We start from the raw sequence: 26789 nt of genomic DNA, 5'->3' as shown, positions 1-26789 counted from the left end.
ACAGCCCCCACTGGTGGGCAGACACCTAGGTTGGCTAGTGTAGCGCTTGGGGAGAAAATAGTCCCAGATAGATTTGGGGAACAAGTAGACGTAACCCTAGTGTCCCTGGGGGATGCAGATATGGGCCCATATTTAAAAGAAAATGACGAAGTGAGATGCTGAGCCAAAATTGGCAGTGCCGTGCTCTGTCATTTTTACAATGCAGGGATGTGCCATATTTATTTAATTGAATATGGCACACCCTTGTGTTGTCCCCTGCGCTGGCGCTAAATTGAGCTGTCTAGCACCAATGCAGGCATCCTTGCACCATTGTAGAAGGATGGCTGCGTAGAGGGGTTTGATTGTTTATGTGTGGGAAGGTGTCCCTTCGTGCACATAAACAATCACTCTTGGGGATTTGACACTTCCATGAGTGCTGCAGAATGCAGCACACACAGAAGTGCCAAAGCGTCACTTGAGATTGATTATGTGCAGGAAGGGACACCTTCCCGCACTTAAACAATCATGTCTGGCATGTTGCTCTTTCTTTGCCTGCTGCAGAATGCAGCACACATAGAAAAAGCAAAAAGCAAGGAGGAATAAAAGTATTCCTCCTTGTTTAGCCTTTGCTAATGCCACCCCTCGGGTGGCATTAGATATTGCCGCTGCTTCAGGTTTACGAATTCTTGTAAATCTAATGCAGCATCAAAATGCAATGGATTTTACTGTGGCATGCCCACAGCAACCCCAATTGCAGATCCCTGCCATGCAAAGGGCTGCGTGTGAAGGGGCCATATTTACAAGGTGGAGTTAGGCCACAAAAAGTAGATTAACACCACCTTGTAAAAACAGCACAGGGCATAGCGCCACCATAGCGTCACAAAAGTGAGGCTACGGTGGCACCAGGGGCTCTTAGATATTCCCCATGGTGTCAAAAGCCCACATGCCTGCCAATACTTCAAAGTATAGGTAGTTGGTGACCATTAAAGGACAACGAGTGGAGGCTCTGCATGACACAGGAGTCAGCATCACAAGTGTCATCTGGTGTCAGCCAAGCATATCCCACGGAACACAATCCAGCAAGTCATAGTCGATGACAATTGTGAGATCCATGGCTGGTTCCCTTTGAGTGGGGGAGGGGGTCACTGGTACTCTGAAAGTAGCTGTGAGCCCTGCCATCCCTGTAGATTGCTCTTAGGCAATGACCTTGAGCACACTACCTGGAGGGAGGTAGAGCTCAAGTCTGACTTGGAGATAATGGGATTGCTTCAGTGGGTCTGTATGACCATACGGTCCATGGCTGCTCAGGAGGGGAGTCAAGGGCACCTGGAGCCTGCAACATTGGCCCAGACAGCTGCCCAGGAGAGGGGTAAGGGGTGTGCGATACTGGTCCCTGAAGGTCCCATGATGGAGGTTGATGTGGTCCCTGAGGAGGAGGCCCCTGACCCAACCTAGGAGGACATTGCCACCCTAGGAGACCTACCTGACCTTGCTGGCTGACAAGTTGAGGGCGGCCTCCCCAGGGAGGAATTTTGCAAAGTGCAGAAAGAGTGTCCCACTCTTGAGGGCTGCAGCAGATGACGCCTCTGGGGGCACCTAATCTACTGTGAGAATGAGCTCCCACAGTGAGCCTAAGGCTCTAGGTACTGGGGCAGCATGTGTGCTGGTGGTCCCCCAGGGTTATTGGACGTCCTACTGGGTCTGGCTCACGGCATACCCCTGGCAGGACATTTAGGGCAAGAAAAGACCTTTGCCAGGCTTGCTGCCCATTTGTATTGGCCCTGAATGAAGACAGCCTCAGATATGTTCTGCAGGTCCTGTCCCACCTGCCACAGGAACAGAGGTGGAGTGCCATTGAAAGAGAGGCAGTTGCTGTGATCTGGGCACTGAAGAAGCTGAGACCATACCTGTTTGAGACTCACTTCTGGGTTCAGACAGACCACAGACCCCTCAGATGGCTCATACAGATGAGGGGTGAAAATCCTAACCTGTTGAGGTGATCCATCTTCCTACAGGGAATGGACCTTATGGTGGAGCATCGCACGTGGGCTGACCATGCTAATGCTGATGGTCTCTCCAGATTCTTCTGCCAAGGGGTTGGGTAGCTCTCCTTACTTCCAGGTCAGGGTACAGGTGTTAGACCTGACAGCCTCAGGGTGCTCTTCCCCCAACTTCTCCCTGCCTTCCTCCATTTTTCTGATCTCCTTTTAGCTTGTTTTAGGACACTGCTGACCAGCGCTAAAGTGCTTGTACTTTCTCCCCTAAACATGGCAACATTGGCTCATGCCAAATTGTCATATTTAATTTAAGTGTAAGTCCCTAGTATAGTACATTAGACGTGCCCGGGGCCTGTAAATGAAATGCTACTAGTGGGCCTGCAGCACTGATTGTGTCACCCACACAAGTAGCCCCTTAATCATGTCTCAGGTCTGCCATTGCTAAGCCGGTGTGAGGCAGTTTCACTGCCGCTTCGACTTGGCATTTAAAACTACTTGCCAAGCCTTAAATTACCTTTTTCTTCCATATAGGTCATCCCAAAGGTAACCCTTAGGGCAAGGTGCTCTGTAAGTAAAAAGCAGAACATGTACTTAATATTTTACATGCCCTGGTGGTGAAAAACTTTCAAAGTCGTGTTTCACTATTTGGAATGCCTGCTCCTCTCATAGGCCAGAATTGAAGAGTCCCTTACATGCTTTTTAGTGGTAATTTCTGATCTGAGAGGAATAGACTTCTCATATTTGGTATTGTTGGAATAGTAGTAAGAAATCCTACTTTCTGGTGAAGTTGGATTTTACATTACTATTTCAGTAATGACACTTTTAGAAGGTGGGAGTTTCCCTGCACTTACCACCATCTGTGCCTAACAACCTTTATCAAGGGGAACTTGTACTTGCACTTCAAAACCACTCTTTGAAGTTTCCCCTCATTTCAAAGGCATTTTGGGGTATATATCCTGGGTCTCTGACCCCACCAAATCAGACACATCTGGACCTGCAACTGGACTCTGTCAGAGGGGCTGCCTGGCTGCCGAAAGGACTCATCTGGACTGCTTTGCTCCAAGGACTGCTCTTGTGCTTGTTGTCCTGCTGCCTGAGGGCCCCTGACCCTGTTGGCAAGACTCTGCCTTCCTCCACTAGTGCTCTCCAAGGGCTTGGATTGAGCTTTCCTCCTGTTCTGAAGTCTCAGGGCCAAGACTTCACCAAAGAGAAGAAAATCCCAGTGCATTGGAAAATTGACACAATGCCTGCAGAAATCAATGCAGCAATGTCTCACAGCTGGTAAATCACTGCATCACCTACCTAATCGACACAGCACCGGCTCCTTCCTACCAGTGCATTCTGGATTTTCAGTGCATTGCCTCTGGGCGTCAAAATATTCTAGCATCATGTTGAGGAACCAAGTCTGCACTCCTGAAAATCAACACATCGCCTTACTTTTCAAGGCATCTCCTCCCCTGCGTCCCCTTTACATTGTTATTTTTGACGCATCACAGGTACTGTGTGTTAAAAGACTACAATCACTGATTCTTAAGGATTGAGACTCCTTTAAACCTTTAAAAAGTGATATCTTGACTTGTGCATATTGGATATTTGGCGTTTTGGCCTTATTTTATTCAGATAAATATTATATTAACTTGGTGTGGAGTACTTTTTGTAGTGTTTTCACTGTGTTACTGTATGAGTTATTGCACAAATACTTTTCACATTGCCTTCTAATTTAAGACTGCTTGCTCTGTGCCAAGCTATTGGAGGGTGAGTACAGGATAATATAGGTTGTTTTGTGACTTACAGTGACTAGGATTGTGGTCCTTACTTGGACAGGGTGCATACCTCTGCCAACCAGAAGCCCAATTTCTAGCAGTTATTTTCAAATGTCATTTACCTTTAGGCTTCCAAATGTTTCTACTTGGTTCGAGGGGATAAGAGTGGGCAACAGTGAAGAATGCACCAAATGTCAAGAAACGAGTAAATTAGTTGCATGGGCCACTTCACATTGTTCGTGTTCATTTAAGTTCTTCAAGTGAGTAAAAAGGTAGTGTGGAGGAAGTGGTAAAAGTCATAATACAATGTGTTCCCCATTAAGGTCACAATAATGGAGGGAAGGACAAAAGTCCAGGAACACTATTTCATGCAGTGACCGAAAATGTGTAACCTCAGAGATATGACCCCATTGGAACACATAAAAAACACAATTCATTTAAACAAAGGAATACAAATTACTGTATACTTAGAGAGAGAAACAGAAAACACAAAAACACAGAACCCTCACCTCAAGCCAATAGTGGAGTCTACTTGGGCAATGAAATTAAAAGGAAGCAAAGGAATAATGTTCTCTGTAAGTAGTGGTACATATCAGGGACGGCTCCTCCATTTGGGCGGAGGAGCGTTGCTCCTCTGTCCTGCCAGCGGCGGCAGCTGCAAAACGTATTATCCCTGCCTTTGAAAGGAGCGGTACAGGCTCCCAGCCAATCCAGATGCTACTCTGAGCAGCATCAGGATTGGCGCAGGGCAGGCTGGGACCCTGTGCCTGCCTGGAGTGAAAAGGGAGAGAGGATCGAGACCAAGCAAGGTAAGTGGGGTTTTTTAATATACATTTTTTCATTTAATTTTTCCCCTCCCCGTACCTCCCCCCTTCGCAGAGCCGCTCTATCGATGCAGCACGCACCTCAACTGGTACATATGTTGTTTTTTGAGAATTATATCCCAAAGGTGGATGTGTCGGGATGCTAAGTCTGGAAGTAGCACTACCTCTAGACATATGATAACACACTACTGCGAGTGTCTGTAGAGACCTAGTGGGGTGCAGAAAGAGTTAATCAAACATTTCTGGGTTGTCAGGGTATCCCTTTCTTGTCCTTATCATTGAGGTGCAGCTTGAGTTCTATTACACAAAGAGCACATGACTCACAACTGGGCATATGTGTAGTACTTAAAGCGGCATGCATACCCGTCTCCTTAGGTTGTAGGTTCAAACTGCAACTCACTGATGAGGCCCAACAAGACTGAAACATATCTGGGGTTCATTCCTGGGTGCAGTGGGTGTGACCTAGCAGGCTGGAATTTCCTTTTGACGGGCAGCTCTTCTGCAAGAGACCCACCCATTTGTGTATGTCCGAAGGAGCGCTCTGTTCTGCGCCTAAGGCTGAACTGGAAAAGGTGTTTGACTGAGAGTGAGCTACCCTGGGTCTGGCTGGACGTACATTGAGCTCCAAGTTTCAGTACAACTGGAGAGGCATTGTGTATCCTACATATTACATGTCAACTAGCATGAATATTTTCAAACTGGGAAAGTAAACTGAAATCAAAGATACCGGCAAGAACGTTTTTCTTGTGTGCTTCCTTGTGTTTTCATTACTATTAAAAAAGGAAACAACCTTTGCATGTTATACAGTCAAATCTAGCACAAAGTGAATAATTCATACATACACTGCAACTGCATTAAGCCTGTAGTGTACAACCAAGTACATACTAGATACTGGCCTTCACTGGACATCAGTGTCATTAGAACTCCTTGGTTGGTCACCTCACACCCTCAATGCTGAAAATTTCATTTAAGAATATATGATTATGCTCACATAACCTGATTTTTGCCTTTGATGTTATCTTATGTTTGATAGTGCAATATGGTGTGTGAGCTAGTGATCCAAAACACAGCAAAAGAACCCCTTCACCGGGTGCGGCCGCTCAGTGGTGGGGAATGTTGGGGGCGGGGGTCAACCAGCAGGGGAAGGGGTCAGCGGCCTCAGATACAAACTTTGCACCTGGCACTAGCAGTTTTTCATTTGTAGCACTGAATACAGTGCTTTTGAGTGGAGGGGTAATTACATTTTTGCTTTCAGCACCGATAATCATTGCATGGTTACGCTGTCCATGTCCCCAAAACAAGAACAGATGCACTACAGTGAGAGTGCTCTCTTAAATACAAACGTAATTTCCAAGGAACAGCATCTTTTGAGTTACTTAACCACAATTCATAAGCACAGATCTTGACAGGGGCAGGCGTCAAGGGCATTATTTCATGCAAATATTTGTCCTCTGGCGACTACCAATGCCCTTGGCTAAACGATCCAAATCTGCTTATCCTGGATGAAGATGACACACTCACAAATATGTTTTTATTTATGGACTGATGTTACGATATACTCAAGAATAACAGTCAATTTTTGGACTAAAGTTCCTATTTACAAATGGTTAGTTCACGCTTACAGAAGGACACATTCAAGGACAAAGTTATTTTTAAAAATCAAGGTTATTTAGTAACTGTAATATTTAGGTTAGCCTAATCTGCCTTTCCTAAATCAGCACAATAAACAAAATCTGTCATGTGTCATTTCTGCAGTGTAGACGACCAGCGAGTGGCTAAAGATTAGTTTGAATCCTACAGGCCAGAAGGATGCTCATTTATCTAAGGCATCCACTCGCGGTATGTGTGAAATATAAAGGTTGGAAAAGTTGAAAAAAGTTCGTGTTTGGGTCAACACATAGGGGGTGATTCTAACCCTGGCGGTCGGTGATAAAGCGGCGGCCAACCCGCCAACAGGCTGGCGGTCCAAAAAATGGAATTCTGACCCTGGCGGGAACCGCCAACACAGCCCGCCATATTAACACTCCGTCCGCCGCGGCGGTACAGACAAACAGCGCGGCGGTCACCGCCAACAGGCAGGCGGCAGACAATGTACCGCCCACAGTATCATAACTCACCAATCCGCCACCTTTTCCGGGGCGGGAGCCCCGCCGATAAAAACACGGCGGAAACAGACTACGAACGGGAAAACGCTCACCTCTACGCACTCCACGAGGAAGGAGGACAGCATGGAACCCGAATGAAACATACTACCTGCTCTCGTCTACCTGCTCATCTACCACGAGTACGAACGCCGGCGCAGGCGACAACGGTGAGTACTGCACCTACGACACACGGGAGGGGGGAGGAGGAAAGCTTACGGCACACACATATACGACCCCCACCCCCCAAACTATGTACACACCAATGCAGAGCAACAAGTCACAGTGACACCACCCAAACCCCCCTGATAAATGCAAAGACATAATTAAATTGTGAATAAAAATTTATGTACAAAATAGGCTCTGAAAAGTTATGGTCAACTAGCCAAAAAATCAATATCAAAATAAGTCTATATACAGTGCAATGGATAACCGAGGCAATTAGTCCTGCACATCAAAAGAAAATCGAAGTGTCCGTGGGCCAAAGTGTAACAACACAAGGGCAAAGCCCACACAGGCGACCTGAGTCCTCTGGAGAGAACACTGCAGGGGCATCTGATGAAAAAACTACAGGCACCTCAGGGGGAAGGGAAGGGGGGGGCACCACAGCCACATGAGTCCACGACGCCAGAACCACGAAGGGGCCACCATGCCTACTGTGCCATCCTGGGGAGTGCAAAGCCACAGTCTCTCAAGTCTCTACAGTAGGAGGGTTGCCCACTGTTCCATCCTGGGGAGTGCAAAGCCACAGTCTCTCAAGTCTCACAAGTGGGTGGGTTGCCCACTGTGCCATCCTGGGGAGTGCAAAGCCACAGTCTCTCAAGTCTCACAAGTGGGTGGGTTGCCCACTGTGCCATCCTGGGGAGTGCAAAGATACAGTCCATCAGGTGGATTACAGTCTCCACTGGTCAAGGAGGAGGCATGGTGGGCACAGTGAACCGTTAACAGTGCATGCAGGAAGGGCCCAGCGGAGCGGTGCTTGAGACGGCGGGGCCCAGCGGAGCGGTGCTTGAGACGGCGGGGCCCAGCGCAGCGGTGCTTGAGACGGCGGGCCCAGCGGAGCGGTGCTTGACAGGAAGGGCCCAGCGGAGCGGTGCTTGACAGGAAGGGCCCAGCGGAGCGGTGCTTGAGATGGCGGGGCCCAGCGGAGCGGTGCTTGAGACGGCAGGGCCCAGCGGAGCGGTGCTTGAGACGGCGGGGCCCAGCGGAGCGGTGCTTGACAGGAAGGGCCCAGCGGAGCGGTGCTTGAGACGGCGGGGCCCAGCGGAGCGGTGCTTGACAGGAAGGGCCCAGCGGAGCGGTGCTTGACAGGAAGGGCCCAGCGGAGCAGTGCTTGAGACGGCAGGGCCCAGCAGAGAGGTGCTTGAGACGGCAGGGCCCAGCGGAGTGGTGCTTGACAGGAAGGGCCCAGCGGAGCGGTGCTTGACAGGAAGGGCCTAGCGGAGCGGTGCTTGAGACGGCGGGGCCCAGCGGAGCGGTGCTTGAGAGGAAGGGCCCAGCGGAGCGGTGCTTGACAGGAAGGGCCCAGCGGAGCGGTGCTTGACAGGAAGGGCCCAGCGGAGCGGTGCTTGACAGGAAGGGCCCAGTGGAGCGGTGCTTGAGATGGCGGGGCCCAGCGGAGCGGTGCTTGACAGGAAGGGCCCAGCGGAGCGGTGCTTGAGACGGTGGGGCCCAGCGGAGCGGTGCTTGATAGGAAGGGCCCAGCGGAGCGGTGCTTGACAGGAAGGGCCCAGCGGAGCGGTGCTTGAGACGGCGGGGCCCAGTGGAGCGGTGCTTGACAGGAAGGGCCCAGCGGAGCGGTGCTTGACAGGAAGGGCCCAGCGGAGCGGTGCTTGACAGGAAGGGCCCAGCGGAGCGGTGCTTGAGACGGCGGGGCCCAGCGGAGCGGTGCTTGAGAGGAAGGGCCCAGCGGAGCGGTGCTTGACAGGAAGGGCCCAGCGGAGCAGTGCTTGACAGGAAGGGCCCAGCGGAGCGGTGCTTGACAGGAAGGGCTCAGCGGAGCGGTGCTTGAGACGGCGGGGCCCAGCGGAGCGGTGCTTGACAGGAAGGGCCCAGCGGAGCGGTGCTTGACAGGAAGGGCCCAGCAGAGCGGTGCTTGAGACGGCGGGGCCCAGCGGAGCGGTGCTTGACAGGAAGGGCCCAGCGGAGCGGTGCTTGACAGGAAGGGCCCAGCGGAGCGGTGCTTGAGACGGCGGGGCCCAGCGGAGCGGTGCTTGAGAGGAAGGGCCCAGCGGAGCGGTGCTTGACAGGAAGGGCCCGGCGGAGCGGTGCTTGACAGGAAGGGCCCAGCGGAGCGGTGCTTGAGACGGCGGGCCCTGTTCAGGGGTGCTCTTCTGCACGGCGGGGCCCTGTTCAGCGGTGCTCTTCTGCACGGCGGGCCCTGTTCAGCGGTGCTCTTCTGCACGGCGGGGCCCTGTTCAGCGGTGCTCTTCTGCACGGCGGGGCCCTGTTGAGCGGTGCTCTTCTGCATGGCGGGGCCCTGTTCAGCGGTGCTCTTCTGCACGGCGGGGCCCTCTTCAGCGGTGCTCGTCCAGTAAGTCAAGGGAGCCAGACCTGGCCTGGAATCCCTGCTCAGTCGCCCTCCGACCGTGCTGTTGCTGGACCCTTCGGTGACGGAGTCCTGGGCCCTTTGGTGTTCTCCCTAACACCTGGGATGGGGCTTGTGGGCCCCCCCTGCTCCGCGCTCCTGCTGGCTGACTTCTCCGCCCTGCTGCCCTTTCGCTCCTTAGATGGGGCTCTCGGGCCCTTGCCTCCCCTAGCTGTTGTGGCTGGTGAAGTGGGCGAACTTTGCTCCTTGGGGGCAGCCGTGTCAGTCCTCTCACGGCGGCCCTTTAGTTTCCGGATCCTCTTGCCTGGGGGGGGGCTGGCTGTCCCCTTGCTGCTGATTGAAGTGTCACTGCTGGCAAAGGGTGGACTCCAGAACCCATGCACCACAGTGACACTCGAATCTGGGCTGGTGGTGGCTGAGGTGCTCTTGGGACTCTTTGCAGATGGAGGGGGTGGGTCAGTGGAGGGAAAGAGGTCAAAATTAGCGAGGAAAACTTTCTTAGGACCAAGGTAAAAGGTAGGAGAAGTGGTGATGGGAGTGGAGGAAGAGGATGTGGTTGTAGGAGAGTCAGGTGTGCTGTCTTTGGGTGCAGGTGCTTGTGCTGGAGGCTGTCGTGAGGTGGATGGCTGTTGGGTGGGTGTCTGCGTTTGTGTGTCTTGGAAGAGAGGGTGACAGACACAGTGGGAGAGGACACAGGGGACGTGTAAATGGTAGTGGGGGTGGTGACTGCACGTGTGCGGACTGGACTGGAGGGTGTGCTGGTGATGGAAGCACTGGCTGATGGTGGTGTGCATGAAGGTGTGAGTGTAGACGTCACAGGGAGGGAGGAGGGAGACGAGGAGGAGGGGGACACAGAGGTGGTAGTGACTGTTGGAATGTCTGCATCTGGGTGTTGCTTGCGTGAATGCTTGTGGGTTCTGTCGTGCTTGTGTCTGGATGAGCTGCCCTTGGGTGTTGAGGTGTGTGCAGGCTGGTCTGATGGTGTGGATGGGATAGGCTGAGGAACAGGAGACAGAGACAGGCTGGAGGCAGTCAGAAGAGGGAGGCTGGAAACAGGGACAATGGCTGCCGTCAGTGCTGAGGCCAGAGCATTGAACGATCGTTGATGGGCAGCCTGACCCAAATGAATGCCCTCCAGGTAGGCATTGCTCCGATGCACCTCCCTTTCTACCCCCTGGATGGCATTCAAAAGGGTAGTCTGCCCAACAATGATGGTCTGAAGGAGGTCAATGACCTCCTCACTGAGGGCAGCAGGGGTAACAGGGGCAGGGGCTGAGGTGCCTGGGGCGAAGGAGACGCCCGCCTTCCTGGGCGAGCGGGCACGGAGCATAGGCTGAGGGGCTGCTGGGAGGGCGGGGCTGGTGCGCTGGGTGGCGGCTGTACCTGTAGAGGCGGGGGGCCCGGATGTTGCCGCCACCGCTAGGGAGCTCCCATCCGAGGACGTGTCACTGTCGCTGGTGTCACCACCGGTCCCCGTTGTGGTGCTCCCCTCGCCCTCCGGATCACTGGTGCCCTCGGTGTCTGTTCCTGGTCCCACCGGGGCCTTGTGACTTGCAGCTCCCTCGTGCTCCGATGCCAATTCTCCTCCGCCTGATGATGCTAATGCACACATGCACAAGACACTAAGCCGCGCATTCGGGGTACATTACTCAATACTTCTGACTAGGACAACAGGTCTAGAGACGACAAAGGCGCACATGTGTGATGCTGGACCATCGATAGCTGTACTTGTCACCCTACAGAGGTGGGGGCCGGGAGCACAGGGCCATGCCTAAAGGAGAGGACTACACTACAGAAAGCGCCCTGGCCTAATGTCACCCACAACCCTCCTCCCCCACCCAGACGCCTCCACTGCGCAGAGAGATAGCAGAATGTGCTGATACTCACCCCCTTGTGTCTGCTGTGATGTCCTCAAGCGCCCATCCAAATCAGGGTAGGCCACCGCCAGGATCCGGGACATCAGGGGGGTCAGGGTACGACTGGCACCCCTCCTAGGTTGGGAGGCCATCCCCAGCAGTGACTCGGCGGTCTTCCTGGTCCCGCGGCGGATGTCCTCCCACCTCTTGCGGCAGTGGGTGCCCCGTCTGACGTGGACCTCCAGGGCCCGGACTTCCTTGGCAATGGCACGCCAAATGTCCACTTTCTGATGGGCGCTGACCTATTTGACATGTACAGGGTGGGAAGGAAAAATCATCAATTTTCTGCATGTTAGATGCGATTGGCCCCCCCTCCCCAACCTTGCCATATGGCACATGCTCTCATCTGTCGTGCGTTGCACTCCTCATTCGCCCCCCACCCCACCAACTTACATCCACCCCACTCCACACAGGCATAGCCCATTCAATGTGCACCCAGTGTACTTACCTGTTGGTCTGGAGGACCGTAGAGTAGCGCATACTGGGGGAGGACCCCATCCACAAGTTTCTCCAACTCCTCAGACGTGAAGGCAGGGGCCCTTTCCCCAGTCGCAGCAGCCATTGTCACTTCCAGACCGAGGTCACAGCAGCACTTGCAGTATAGGTCCTCTCCTGTGGATGATCAGGTCTCGAGTGATTAAGCAGATGGAAAATGGCGGTCACGCCCGCGGCGGTGCGTACCGCGGCGGTGTGTACCGCGACCGCCGGCGCACCTCGTCATTGGCTCCTGAAACCCATAGGCTTCAATGTTAGCCAATGCGGCTTCGTATAGCGGTCTTCGACCGCCTAGCGCCACGGTGTGCCACGCCAGCACATTGACCTCACATCCCATTGTCCCACTTCACAGGTCAGGCAGCCGCCATTTCAAGGGCCCACATGGCATAATTTGTACTGCGTCACACAGGCCTAGGCCTTGCATTGCCACACATACACGCCTTTCAATACATAGATAATCGTGTGCTATGCATGCAGTGGTGAACGTACCTGTGATTTGCTTGACTCTGTGCTCCATGTTGTCCTTCCTAGGCACCGTCCGCTGGGACTTGCGAGGAGAAGGATGAATCCTCGCGTGTACCGACCGCTGGTGGACCTGTCGACAATGGAAGAACGCCATATCATACTACGATACCGACTTGACCGAGCCACTATACATGAACTGTGTGCCCAGCTGGAGCCAGCCCTGATGTCCCCCATCCGCCAACCCACAGGAATTCCCCCTCTAGTGCAGGTTCTGTCAGTCCTCCATTTTTTGGCAAGTGGCTCATTCCAGACAACAGTGGCCATGTCATCTGGAATGTCTCAGCCTATGTTTTCAAAAATCTTGTCTAGAGTGTTGTCTGCCCTGACGAAACACATGCGGCGCTACATTGTATTCCCTGAGGAGGTTGATTTGGCCACTGTGAAGGGTGATTTTTATGCCCTTGGACATATCCCCAACATAATTGGTGCCATTGATGGGACCCATGTGGCTTTAGTACCCCCAAAAGACGATGAGCAGGTGTACAGAAACAGGAAAAGTTACCATTCTATGAACGTCCAGGTGGTCTGTTTGGCTGACCAGTACATCTCCCATGTGAATGCCAAGTTCCCTGGGTCAGTGCATGACGCGTATGTGATGCGAAATAGCAGCATCCCTTATGTGATGGAACAGCTACAGAGACAACGTGTGTGGCTAATTGGTGACTCTGGTTACCCCAACCTGCCTTGGCTATTGACCCCAGTGAGGAATCCCCGGACCAGGGCAGAGGAACGGTACAATGAGGCCCATGGGCGAACTAGGAGGATCATTGAAAGAACCTTTGGCCTCCTGAAGGCCAGGTTTAGGTGCCTGCATATGACAGGGGGATCCCTGATGTACTCACCAAAGAAGGTGTGCCAGATCATCGTGGCCTGCTGTATGCTTCACAATCTGGCATTGCGACGTCAGGTGCCTTTCCTGCAGGAGGATGGTCCAGATGGTGGTGTTGAAGCAGCTGTGGAGCCTGCGGAGAGTGAAGAGGAGGAAGACGAAGAGGACGACCCAGACAACAGGGACAGAGTTATCCAACAGTATTTTCAGTAGCACACAGGTAAGAATCACCCACGCCATTTAACATTTACTGAAAGCCCCCTGCATCTTTACTTTGTGTATTTCCCCCCAGTTCTTTTAAACTGATGTTTGATTTTCCCTTCCCTTTTCAGTGCTGTATGACCCACTGTGTGACTTCTGCTTGGTTAGCCCATGGACTAATGCTTATTGACATCGGTATGTTGTCATCACAAAAATAACAGAACATTATTGATCAGTAATGTGTTATACATTTGTAAATAATACAGGCTGACTCCAGAATGATTTCAGTGCAATGAGTGATTTATTTTTAGTGCTAGATATTGGTACATGATATTAAAACGGTGATGGGTGAGGGTGGAGTTATGTCCATGGCAGAGTCCAGTTCTCGGTCGCACAGGTGCATTGTCCATATGCCTGTGGAAGGATGGAGCAGGGGCAGTTCAAGGTTGGACAGGGTGACACTGTGGGACAGTGGAATGACATCCGGGGGGATATTAGGCTGGCGGGGGTCTTGGCATCCTACTCTGTCTTCCTTTGAGATCTCAGGTTCCTCTTGCGGGGTGGTTGTTCTTCAGCAGGAGGTGGGGTTCTGGTGGGCCGTCGTTCTGTGGGGGCCTCCTGACCACTAGCGCCGGCGGAGGTGGTAGGCTGTTCCTGGCTAGTGACAGGGGCCCTTTGTGGTGCCACATGGTCCCACAATGTGGTTTCTATCCGGTTGAGGGCCTGGACTATGGTCCCCATAGCGGTAGCGATGTTCCTGAGTTCATTGCTGAACCCCATGTACCGTTCCTCCTGCTGTGCCTGGATCTCGGTGAACCTGGCCAGTACCGTCGCCATCGTCTCCTGGGAGTGATGGTATGCTCCCATGATGGTGGTGAGGGCCTCTTGGAGAGTCGGTTCCCTGGGCCTGTCCTCCCCCCCCTGTCGCACAGCAGCCCTCCCAGTTGCCCTGTTTCCCCGGGCCTCTGTCCCCTGGATGGTGTGCCCACTATCACTGCCCCCAGGTCCCTGTTGTTGTTGGGGTGTTAGGTCAGCCTGGGTGCCCTGTAGTGTCGGACACACCGCTGATTGACGCGTCCGCGAGACAGAGGCATGGGCCCGCTGGGTGGGAGCTGTGCTTGTGTTCCCAGAGGGGGTTGGGTCTGCTGTGGCCTGTGTCTGTGTGTGGGGAACCGACTGTCCAGAGGTCCCCGATGGTCCGGGCTGGTCATCAGGTTCTAGGTCGACAGAGCTGCTGTCCTCGCTGGGGGCCTGTTCTGGGGGTGGGATGGACAAATCTGGACCCTCCGTGGCGGTGTGTTGGCGTTCGGGCCCTGCAGGGGTAAAGGAGTATGGTTATTGTTTCGGTGTGTGCCATGGCGTGCATTTTGAGTGCCCTTGGCCCCCAGTGCTGGCATTCCCTTGTGGGAGGTGTTGTGAGGGTGGTGGGGGGGGGGGTATGGGTATGTGCAATGGTCATGCTTTGGTGGTGGCTGTCTATGGTTTGTGTTGGCATTCAGGGGTTGGTGTTGTTTAGGGTGGGTTGTGCTGGTGAGACATTGGCAGGGAGGTTGTGTGCTAGGGGGTTGAGATTGGCGGTGGGGGGGGGGTTGGCATGCTGGTGGTTGGGGGGGGTGAAGTAGTTGAGATTCGACTTACCAGAGTCCATTCCTCCGTGTACTCCAGCGAGGCCATCAGGATGCAGGATGTTTACCACCTCTTGCTCCCATGCTGTGAATTGGGGTGAAGTGGGAGGGGGTCCGCCGCCAGTCTTCTGCACAGCGATGTTGTGCCTTGAGATCATCGAGCGCACCTTCCCCCGTAGGTCGTTCCATCGCTTTCTGATATCTTCCCGATTTCTGGGATGCTGTCCCACAGCGTTGACCCTGTCTACGATCCTTTGCCATAGCTCAGCCTTCCTTGCTATAGTGGTGTGCTGCACCTGTGTGCTGAAGAGCTGGGGCTCAACCCTTATAATTTCCTCCACCATGACCCTGAGTTCTTGGTCCGAGAACCTGGGGTGTCTTTGGGGTGCCATGGGGTGGTGTGGATGAGGTGTGGGGTGGTGTTTGTGGTGATGTGCGTGGTGATATGTGGTGATGTGTGCGTAGATGTGGTGTGGGTGATGAAGTTGGGTTCCTGTGTGTGTTGGGGTTTTCTATTGCTGTGCTCGCTCTCTCTATCTCTATCTCTCTCGCCTTCTCTCCGATTTCCAACTAGTGGGGGTTTGTGGGTGATGTGGGTGTGTGTTTTATAGTTGATTGGATGTGTGGGAGTGTTGTTTGTATGTGTCTCAGGTGTGTGTATTTCAAATTGTCCAATGTGGCTGTGTTTTGGAGCTGTGTGTGTATTTTGAGCGCGGCGGTGTGTACCGCCAATGGAATACCGCGGTTGAAAGACCGCTGCGTGGATTCGTGCGTCAGAATGGCATGGGCGTGTTTGTGTTGGCGTGACGGTGGAGGTTTGGTCATCTCCAGTTTTCCGCGGCCCGCTGATGAGGCGGCCTTCCTTGGATGTCGGATTGTTGGCGGTTTCACAGTTGGTGGTCAGAATGACCGTGGCGGTTTACCGCGGCCGCGGAGGTAGAATGGCGGACTTCTGACCGGCGGTAAGGGCCTTTTACCGCCGAGGTCAGAATGACCCCCATAGTGTCATATTTCTGCACCCAGACTTCTGTGGTGTTCATAAGAAGGACTAGATACAGTTTGAGCTCCAAATTTACACTTTCGCCTGTACTCTTAAGTAAAATGCATGGATAATTCCCGTATAAAATTGGATTCTAGTGTTATTATTGTATCTTCAAATCTTCAAGGTGGAAATCATCTTCTAGGAGCACATTTGTGCTTAAATTAGATGCTGTTGACTAAGTTTCCAGCTTCTTTTTCTTGCAGTAAGGAAATGCAGGAGCAGGTTAAAATGTTTCAGTAACCAAGGTGATCACTGAAATCCCTAGCAAGCATGCCTGCTGTGCACGCCACGCTTCTTCCAATAGGAGAATGAAGAAATACAGGAACCGTATGGTGGTAACGCATTATCACTTCCAGGGGCATTGCATGGCCTAGTTGCAAGAATGTACATAACTGAAATCTGGCGATTGATCGACAGGTCGCTGTACATTATTGGGGCGTTGGTAAACAAAAGATTCTACAGATGATGGATTGGGGATTTACATCTTTGAAATACACTTTGCATATTTAGAATTGTATATCACATAATTAACTTTTTAGTGCAGAGAGATTGAGCGAATTGCCTATAATCACACAATTTTCAGTCAAGTGCTGAGGTGAGGATTAAAGCAGAGGTATCATAGTCTACACCAGATTTCAACAAGCCTACGTGCAGTATCTATAGCACGGCATTTCTTGATCTTGATGGCCCTTCACTTAGCAACCCAACAACACGTTAAAGACAATTTAGAAAGGCATTTTGGAGTATGTAAATTAGTATGCCTGTGGTACCTGTTTATGTACTTTTATATGCCTTTGTGACCAAGCCTTCCTCCAGCAGGCTGTGCACTCTCTACACTTATTAATTGTGAGTTGGACATTTCTGGGCAGATTTGCAAAGGGTGGAAGAGTATTTGAAAGAATACTTTTACAGTGATACTTCTCATACTCATAAATGGTTTTGTGAATTGGCTTCATTGCTTTTTAACATAATTACTTAGTTTAAAAAGTCTCAACATTAATACAAATAATCAGAAACACAACTTATAAACAAACTGGTTTCAAATTAAATAAAACATAAAGATCTTAGTAAGGGTGAGTGATTTTAACTTTGACATAATATTATTGCAAAAAACAAATTGATTATCTAAATTAATTTACAATTTAGCATAAACGTACTTTTAGGAGTGATCGAGTTGTATCTTTTTCTGTTAGTAGTTCTAGATTAATATTATAAGCTTACAAGTATTTAACATTTTATTGAAAATCCTTGCTATGTGTTCAGCGTTAACACTCATTTGCCTTCCTAGGCCCACAGTCAAGCAGTTTTCTTCTGAACCAGAATTGTTGACTATCTCAGCAAGGAAGTGCGTTCAAGCTTTAGAGGTGTTATGAGTGGCAGAACTTGCCACCCTACTATCACTGTGAGAACAGGATATTTAGGAGGGTGCTGGAAAGGAACAGGAGATGCCCTCCCTGGCATCTCAGGCCAAAACATTTCTGTATCCATTCTGCTCCAATTTAGGAAAAATTAATGACTCTCCTCTTTAAAGGATACTGCATCACAGTGCATTAAGCATCTACAACCCAGCTTCTTGTTCTATTACTTGTTGACTTTATGAATGTTTTTGACAACATACAGTACTTTGCTGTCCTCTAGGTTTACTATATAGAAAACCATGTACAAGCATACAACATACACACATAAAATGAAACATACGTACATCAAAATAGGTAGTGCTAAAGTTGTCCATTCTTCTGACAACTTCCTGTCCACTCCCAGGCAGCAAATCCCTGCTAAGTCATCAGCCGATAACACCCACAGGCCTTTCCAATCCTCAAAGGTAAGACATTTTTCTGTGAGTCAGAGTCGTCAACTCTCCCAGCCAAGGATGTGTAATCCAACTCTGAAAGTTTGATGACTGGCAGAACTGATTTTAAGCACGTTCTGGCTGAGGCAGCCTAACGTACATTTTTACAAAGTTACTTTTCGGTTTAGGTTATCTAAAATCTGACTTCACGAATAAGAGTTTAAAAACTAAGCAGGAAATAACTTTTAAGTATCTTCCCTAGAGGAAGGAATTAAACATTTTAATCCTACCTTGATCTAAAAAGTGTAGTCTGGCCTACATTATGAAATAGCTTTTGTTTTTTATTTCACTGTGAGGGTACACTCAATATGTTGTGTGCCCTATTTTTATATATTAACATCCTGCCCTGAGGCCTTACACGGCACACACTCGGGGTGACTTATCAATAGATAGAAGCTTATTTAAACTTGCATCCTATCCAGATCACTGTGGTGCTCCTGGCAGAATGTGTTATTGTTACGTGTGTGGATGGTGTAAATGTATACCACTCCCTGCATATGACATTTAACTTTCCATGCCATAGATGCAATTTAGGCACCATTTACAGTGGACGTATAGGGAAGTTAGGTAGGCCACATAGGGAGTTCCAATATACAGCACATGTTTTAGAGGGGAAGCACAGACTCTTTACTATTGTTTAGCAGTAGTAAGGTGAATAGAGTCCTAAAGACAGCAAAAATAGGGTCCAGAAAAAGACAAAGAATCTGGGGTGACCACGTAGAAAAGGCAAATTTGTTTCACATGTCCATCTTTAAACCCCTTTTTAATGAAAATATACTGCAAACACACAATAACAGCAGTTGTTGTTTGCAGTGCTCTTGGTTAAATGCAGCCTCATGCCAACAATTGATGTGAGGATGCATTTCTTCTAAAAATGTAGCACAAAATGATAGGTTTGCCTTTCGTGTAGCTACATATGATTTTGCATGATTTGGCTGTAATTTTTCATAATTATGGGAAAACAAATTACACAAATGTTGCACACCCCAGTTAAAGAGCAGGTGTAGTTTGTGCCTTTGGGAGTTTGATGTTGGTGGTCAGGAGCTATGTCACGTCCTGCACATTGCATGCTGGGATCAGTTGAAGCAGTAGCGTCAATTACTGTGTCAGGGTTCATATCAGTGCTTAATTATTTTTCAGGGCCGGCGCTTATTCTTCTGCCTCAAGCATTTACTGACAGCAAAAGACACATATGGGAAAGACAGAGGAAGACAGAAACGAAAAAGCATCACAATGGGAGATAGCAGAAAGATGCAAAGGGGAACTGAGGGGGCAGGGAGTGGCTTTAAATGAATTAAAGGGGCCCGAGATGGCTTCAGGATTACGGTGCCTCAGTATTCTACGCACGCACTTTTAAATGCAGCAGCCGCGGGTTTAAGAGGAGAGCTCTGGGCACCTGCACATTTTTATTTACAAATTAAGCACTGGTTCACATGTGGGAATACTTCCAGGTTAAGGGTAATTTGTGATGTCACACCTAAAACGCATGGTTTATGGGTACCATTACTTCAATTCAATTAAATTTTTATTGACATAATTTGGAACTCCAAAGAGGGCCACATGTGAAAAATACAAAACATTATAATAAGTTAATACAGTTCCTAAAATAAGATAAAACTCCAAGCCATCCATTTTTTTCAATGTACTTCACACACTACAGGAACTTTCCAAACGGTGAAGTTCAATCCTGAGATGGCATACATTTACCCTCATAAAACAAAATCAAATACTAAAAAATCCCCACCCAGCAAATCTAGTGGTTACATCACTCCCTCCCCACTTCTGGTGAATCTCCCTTTGTAAACAAAGCAACCTTAAAATTTCTTAAACAATCGGGAGGCCCTCCTCCCTCAAGACCCTGGCAGGAAACTTTAAAAACTCCTACAAACCATTCGGTTCTTAGTTTCTACACGGGGGCCCAAGGGTAGGCTGTTCACAAATAATCAATATAGCTTTAGGAAACTTTGAACAAATTTTAAAGTCCTAAAGCAAAATCTTTCACTGGAGGGGTGTATAAAATAGATTTACGGCCAGATCTAATATTTACCCGCAGGAAGAGGGGTTTCAACAAGAATTTCCTCTCAGCAGCTAAAACTGGGCACACAAATAGAATATGCTTAAGGTTCTGTACCCCACCTTGGAATAAATCCCATAAATTAGTAACTCCATCCTATTTGGAGGTTAAAGCCCTAAGAGGCACTCTATTGAGTCTGATCAGTATAAACAAACACCTCACTCTGTGTGGGAGATTCCATGTCAGGTAAGGCTGAACCACTTTAGGAGAAACTGATTTGATTAAATTATCAAGGCCTCTTTTGGGGGTACACAACTCAAGATCCATCAAAAAGCCTTTGGGCCATGACACCTCCTTCAAGATTTGTTTTGGAATCATAAGAGGAGTTGAAGTAAGACGTTCCAAGTCCAGCTCCAGGAGCTGAGCAGCATGGGTATAATTTCTGAAGAGCCTGGATTTTCCTCTCGGATTATTAAAGATCTCTGTAAAAGCCAGATTTCTCAGAGTAGATTCCTCACTGTGTATGAGGCAATGTACCCTCCGGATCACTGCCACGAGGCCCTGCGCGAACATGTTCTTGTTGCCAGAATCGAGCCTTAGGGCTGCTCCGAAGGCTAAATTAGTGCAAGAGGCTAAGCATCTTAAAATTCGGCCTTCTGTCTTATCAAAAAGATCCCAGTCATCTGTATCTATGTATTCAATCGCAAACAAAAGAGTAGCTGGGATCTTTACTTGATAGGCAGTCACTAAATGTGAGAAATGGCGTTTACCATTTGCATTGTATAAAAACACTAAGCCTTGTGTGTGTGAGAGAGCCTTGCTGATATTATTGCGGATATGATCTTGATCACTTAATCTGGTCCAATTTTTTTTACACAGGAACCTATATGCATCTCCCTGCGCCAACTTATGTTGCCCCAAAAACCAAGAGGCAACAATTTTCCTTCTGGATTTGTCCCTATAAAGCAAACCATCTGCAACTTAGATGTAATAATTCTCAGGTGATGCTGCTCAGGGTAAACATTTAGAGCGGCCAAACGTTGATTTAGGCCCTTCGGAGTGAGATCAAAGTGAGATCAAAGACAACTATATCATCAGCATATAGTAGGCAGGCGATGGGACGTCCACCCACTATGCGTGCATAACCATGCACACTCCGAAGACTATTGGGGAGGTCATGAATATAAAGGGAGAATAGCAATGGAGCCAATATGCAACCTTGCTTTAGACCAGTTTCTTTGGAAAATTTTGATGACAAGCCCTGCTCTCCACCCATAAGAACTTTACACCAAGTCAAAGAATATAAGGCTATGACCAATTACAACAGGCAAGGCGGAACACCCACCTCATACAGTTTTCCGCCACAAGATATTCCTGTCCATCCTATCAAACATGGTGGAGTAATCAATGAAAGCAGCATAGGGCACTCCACCCATAGTCTGGACGTATTTATCAATTATTGGTTGCACTATTAAGATGTTATCTAGGGTGTTATGAACCTTTCTAAAGCCTGCCTGTTCCACCGGGAGAATGGAGTTTTCCTCCACCCACTCTGTTAATTGCGTTTTCACGAATATTTTGCCCATTGTTTCCAGAAGGGCAATTTGTTGATAGTTTGAAGGAACAGTTCTATCTCCCTTTTTATATAAGGGGAGTATGATACTGCCCGACCACAAATCTGGGATCCTACCTTAAGAGTAACAGGCATTAAATACCGGATGAAGAAGTCTTGCCCAGAGTGAAGGCTCCTGTTTAATTAGAGACATGGTGCCGGATGAGCGCATTGAGATCATGATCCCGTCTAGCTCAGACACAGGGGGTGGGCCAATATTGGCCTCTTCCCTAACACAACTTAGTGCCGGCACCACTTTCCCAGGGTCCAAGTCCTGATTTTCGGCATAGATGTCCCGAATATGAAGCCTCAAGTCATCCACAGCTATCAGGGGGGCATAAGGAGTTTTGCGATTTCCGCACCTCTCGGAGATAAGAGCCCAGAATTTACCAGGGTTTCTTGTCACAGCTGCTTCCCTCAAAGCGATCCATTTGTGGTCCGCCTCATTCCTTCGAATGGCCAGTTTCACCCGTGCTCTTCTGCTCTTAAGGAGTGATATTTTCCTACTCCTTTCCATAGTCTTATACTCAAACTGTCACCTTACCAGTTTCTTAATTTCTCTATTTATTTTTACAATGGGGAACTGAAATTTGTTTTAGAAGGCTTACTACAAATGGGCTGGTTACCAGCAGTGATGAGTCTCATTAATTTGGGAAAATATCTTAAGCGGTCCCTACCACATATCTCAGTCTTTCCCACTAAGTTTTCAAGAAGTGGTTTCAGCTATGTTATTTTAGCAGCAGACCAATACAATCTCCTATTTTTCCCATTGATGTTAAGATTTTTGCCTTTTATAGACCATGAATCTATCCAGACTAGCTGAATTTTCAAAGTGAGTTTAAGAATCATGTGTTCTCTGAGTGAGGTGTCAATGATTACCATGTCCTCTACTATTTGAGCGATACTATATAAAGCACAAATATAGTCTATGATAGACCTACTTATAGGGGACTTATGAGTATAGGATGCAGGTGAATCTGAGCAGAAACGCCCATTTAGAATAATACCACTAAGGGTCCTCAGTCCTTTCAAAAGATTGTGTCCTCTTTTATCTGTCCTAACTCTAGAGGGGAATAAAATGGGTGGGATGTTCAGCACCTTGTCCCTTTCTGGGTCACAACAGATGTAAAGCAAGGAATTTGAAATTTTGCAATTCAGACAAATATTTCCTAGGGCATAAATATGATTAAACATCTGTTGAAGAAGAATATCAAATTCCTTTTTGGGTGCATTTACAATAACCAAGGGGGAATTCCTACCCTTATCCCCACTTAAATGAACTTGTACTATTTGGAAGAAGTTTGATGTAACGGGAGGACAAGCAGATTCCCAATTGTGTCTATCCCTTAAAAGCATAGGTATGCCCCCTTGTGCATGCCCTTTTTTTGAGGGCTGTGCTTTTTTACTAAGGACTGTGAAACCTGGGCAAGAAAAATCAGTTGAACACCAGGTCTCTTGAATGCATGCCAAATCAGTCTTAAATGAACGAATTCCATTTAATTTCTTTAAATGTTTCCCTAATCCTGCGGCATTCCAAGAGACCACAGAAAAGTCAGGGTTAATGATTCGAATTACTCAACTTGCCCTTCACACAAGTACTATTTAAGGCCCCCGCCAGCCAATTCCAATTTTCGTATTTGGGACTGGTAACCTGTTGAAGGGGACAGTTTGTAACCTTCACCGCCCTTGTACCCTGGATTAAAGAGAATTGCACAATTTCACCAGAGGAAGAGGACATTTTCCCCACCAGTTCGAATTGCTATTCGTGGGGCCTGAGTCATAGGAAGAATGCTGCCCACCATGGTATGTTATCTTATACCAAACTGGTTTCACATCAATACTTCTACGTTGTAATTGTGTGGAATTCCCCAAAATTAGTTTTAGAACTGTTTTAGAGGAGAACCAGACTTTTGCGTTACACCCACCTATACTTTGATCAACAAAAACCCACGCAATATTGCTAGTTTCGATCAGTTTAAGTTCCTCTATTTCTGAAAAACAAGTCAAAAGAAAAGATTGATTTAGACTTAAATGAGCATCAAATATACCCCAAAACTCTAGGCTATCAGGTAACTCCTTATGCTTATTAACATCTGTATACCTTCTGGCTGTTTCTCCAATATTCTGAATATCCTATATAGAGCTGGAACTAGGGGAGGTTTTATTTGGCCAAATAGCATCATTTGTATCAAACATGCCGAAGGGCGACTCCAGACAATCAATCTGTGGGTAGCCTTACAGTGAATCCAGATCTGGCACTTGCTGAAAAACGATGGGTGCCTCCGCCTTCCTGATCCTATGGTTCTCCAGAGTGGGGACCAGATCCTGAACATCCGAGGATCCCCTGTACTCCATCTCCTTGAACTTAACCTTCCTAACCGACTTTTTAGTAGTTCACCGGTTCCTCTTTTTCCCCGCCCTTTTCCCACTTATCTTGCTCAGTTTTCTGGCAATTTTGATCTTATTACCCTTCAGCTCAGTCGACTTTGCGGAAGAGTGATCTTTGGGAAGGAAAATTGGAAATGGGACAGCCTGAGAGTTTAGGGTGAATTCCCCTTTCTGAAAGTCGTCGACCGCTGATGGAAAACTACTCACAGGACTTGGGCTAGGAAAAGGAGTGTCCAGAGAATATACCATACTCTCTTGGAAAGCTGAGTTCAAAGGTGATAGCGCTGCATTGACCAACAGTGGTTTTCCAGCCTCTGTTCCTTTATCGGATTGAGTGGGCACGTCTCCTATGTTCGTTGTGTCCCCAACAATCAAGGAATGCAAGCTTAAATCATTTGTGTTTAGTCCTAATATTTGACGTTATTTTTGCAGACTCGTTGGAAGAATGAATCATGTTTTTTTTACTAGTGACACCTTCAATATGGTTACAAGAATGTCTTGAATGTGATCAGAAGTTTTTTATTGATTTATCAAGAAGTTCCAATATTGACAAAAGGATTCTTTCAAGGCACTTTAGGGATTCAGATAGGACTGTATATTGATCCGGCGGACAAATAGTGACGTTCCCAGTACTAACAATATCCGGAGTTTCTGATGTCCTTAAGTCTGAAAGGAAGGGGTCCGATGGCATGCTACTAAACAGTTTTAGTATGAGTGAGCAAGATTTAGATTGAACTACTGCAGGAGTCGATGGAAGTGGGGAGGAAAAATTATTGAACCATGCACCTCATACAGGTCAATATCGGGGAGGGCAAAATCCCAAATTTCAACCTGGTTGGCCCTGCTGACGATGAGGGAGACAGAGACGTCCACTGAGCCTCCACTGGTGGGAGCACCGTGATCCAGCGAGGAACTTCATTCCTTACCCTCTTTGGGACCTTGGGAGATATTATTGTTAGAGCTGAGGTGATTTCCTCCCTTTCCAACTGATGTCTCACATGGTTATATGACGGAACACCGAATTTTAAACTACTACTAACCTTAACAACGAGGTCGGAACACCGACCTCGTCTTTACTACTAATGATTTTACCATGAATGCCTTTACAACGATATTTTGTTGTAAAGGCATTCTTGATAAAATCATTAGCAATAGGCACCATTCACCCTACATCCCTCACCCCACCCCACAACCCCACCCCAAAACCTAAAACCCCCTGACCCCCCACCCACTCCCCAAAACCAAAAACGCCCCACCCCCCCAACCCCACCCTAAAACCCCCAGACCCCCCACCCACTCCCCAAAACCAAAAACGCCCCACCCCCCCAACCCCACCCCAAAACCTAAAATCCCCTGACCCCCCCACCCACTCCCCAAAACCAAAAACGCCCCACCCCCCCAACCCCACCCCAAAACCTAAAACCCCCGACCCCCACCCCCTCCCCAAAACCAAAAACGCCCCACCCCCCCAACCCCACCCCAAAACCTAAAACCCCCTGACCCCACACCCCCTCCCCAAAACCTAAAACCCCCCACTTACCTGAGTCGTCACCTTGTCATCTGCGTCGTCCTCCTCAGCCGACTCCCTTGTTTGTACCTTAACCATGCATGTTCGTTGTTCAGGACATGCGTGGTTAAGGCACAAAATAACGAAGTCGTGGTTAAAGAAAGCGTTGTTCCGCTTTCGTTAACCAGGACTTCGTTATAAAAAATTCGGCATAAAGGATGTTTCCCGTCTCACATTGGTCCTATTGGACAAATGGGAGGATAGAATTCAAACTTTTTACATTCAGGTGATGAATAACCTTATTTCTTAAGGGATTGGATTTCGTTTTTTCACAGGCCCGACTGAGAAAAGACCTGCTCCTTCTCATTCGTTTAGAGGTCATATTGATTAAGAACTAATCCTATTCTCGTTTGAACTGCTTTGCTTCTTACACCTCGTACCAAGCAGAACAATCCACGCTTTGAAGGATTTGCACTATGAAAGTTCCACCGAGATCAACAACAGAGCACAATGGAGCTTTTCCTTATACACACTGTTAGAGCACCCAGAACTTCCGCTCTACAGAGATGCACACGGGCACATGGGCTAAGACGGGAGGCTCGGGACCAGGATAAGAGACAACTGCATACCACAATGGCCCAGTACCTCAATTACAGTCACCCCTCCACGCCCGGCTCACCCAGCTCTCCTCAGCAAACTGCACACCATGTCCTGCCGACCTCTAGCCTCGATGTGTACCAGCCTCGGCGTGAACCGGCTCCTTACTCCGTCCGGAGTGTTGCTCCAATGCTTGCCCCATGGGAACTTAAAGGGGGCCTTGCCATTTTCCCCACCTCTGCTGCAGCTGTCCACTGGCTGATTGAGGCTGTCTAGGGCTGCCTCAGAAGACAGCAGACTTATCCATGATGAGGGGAAGCTCGGGACTCCACCTCTTGCGCCTCCGGTTAGACGCGGTCCTTCAGCTGGCCTGTCTTTTTTCACTGTACTGGGTGCCACTGGACCACCAGCACCAACAACGACCAACAATGACCGCCGGGGCCTCAGCCCCTCCCTCTAACCATGCTAACCTTCCACGGATTACCTTCCACTGTCAATGCCCGGACCGTGGGGAAAGAAGAGGGGAGAGAAGCGCGCTCCGCTGCCTCGCCACTTCGCACACTTGCGAGACTCCTCCTCCGGCTCGGGCTCCATCACTTGCGAGCCATTGCTTCTTGGGCAGAAGGTATTATGATGTTACTTCTTTATTAGGACTTCCAGTTTTGCCTCATGGGTAATGTCACTTTGTGGGTCAGGGTTCCCGGGTAACATTACTTCTGAGGAAGGTTCAGGTCTATACCACTTTTGTTTCAGGGCTCAAGGGTGTCTGAGGTGGGATTTTTGTTTTAGGCTTCATAGGTAATGTCACTTCCCTGTCACATTACCTAAAATCCTGTCCACTCCACGGGGCAATGGAGGATTACTTCTCAAGCATGACCACAGGTCAGATTAAGCAAACTCTACCCACTTTTGAGCTTCAGGGAAGGGATCTCTGTTT

This window comes from Pleurodeles waltl, chromosome 1_1, assembly GCF_031143425.1.
Source record: "Pleurodeles waltl isolate 20211129_DDA chromosome 1_1, aPleWal1.hap1.20221129, whole genome shotgun sequence".
NCBI lineage: Eukaryota > Metazoa > Chordata > Amphibia > Caudata > Salamandridae > Pleurodeles > Pleurodeles waltl.
Note: the sequence above shows the minus strand (reverse complement) of the source record.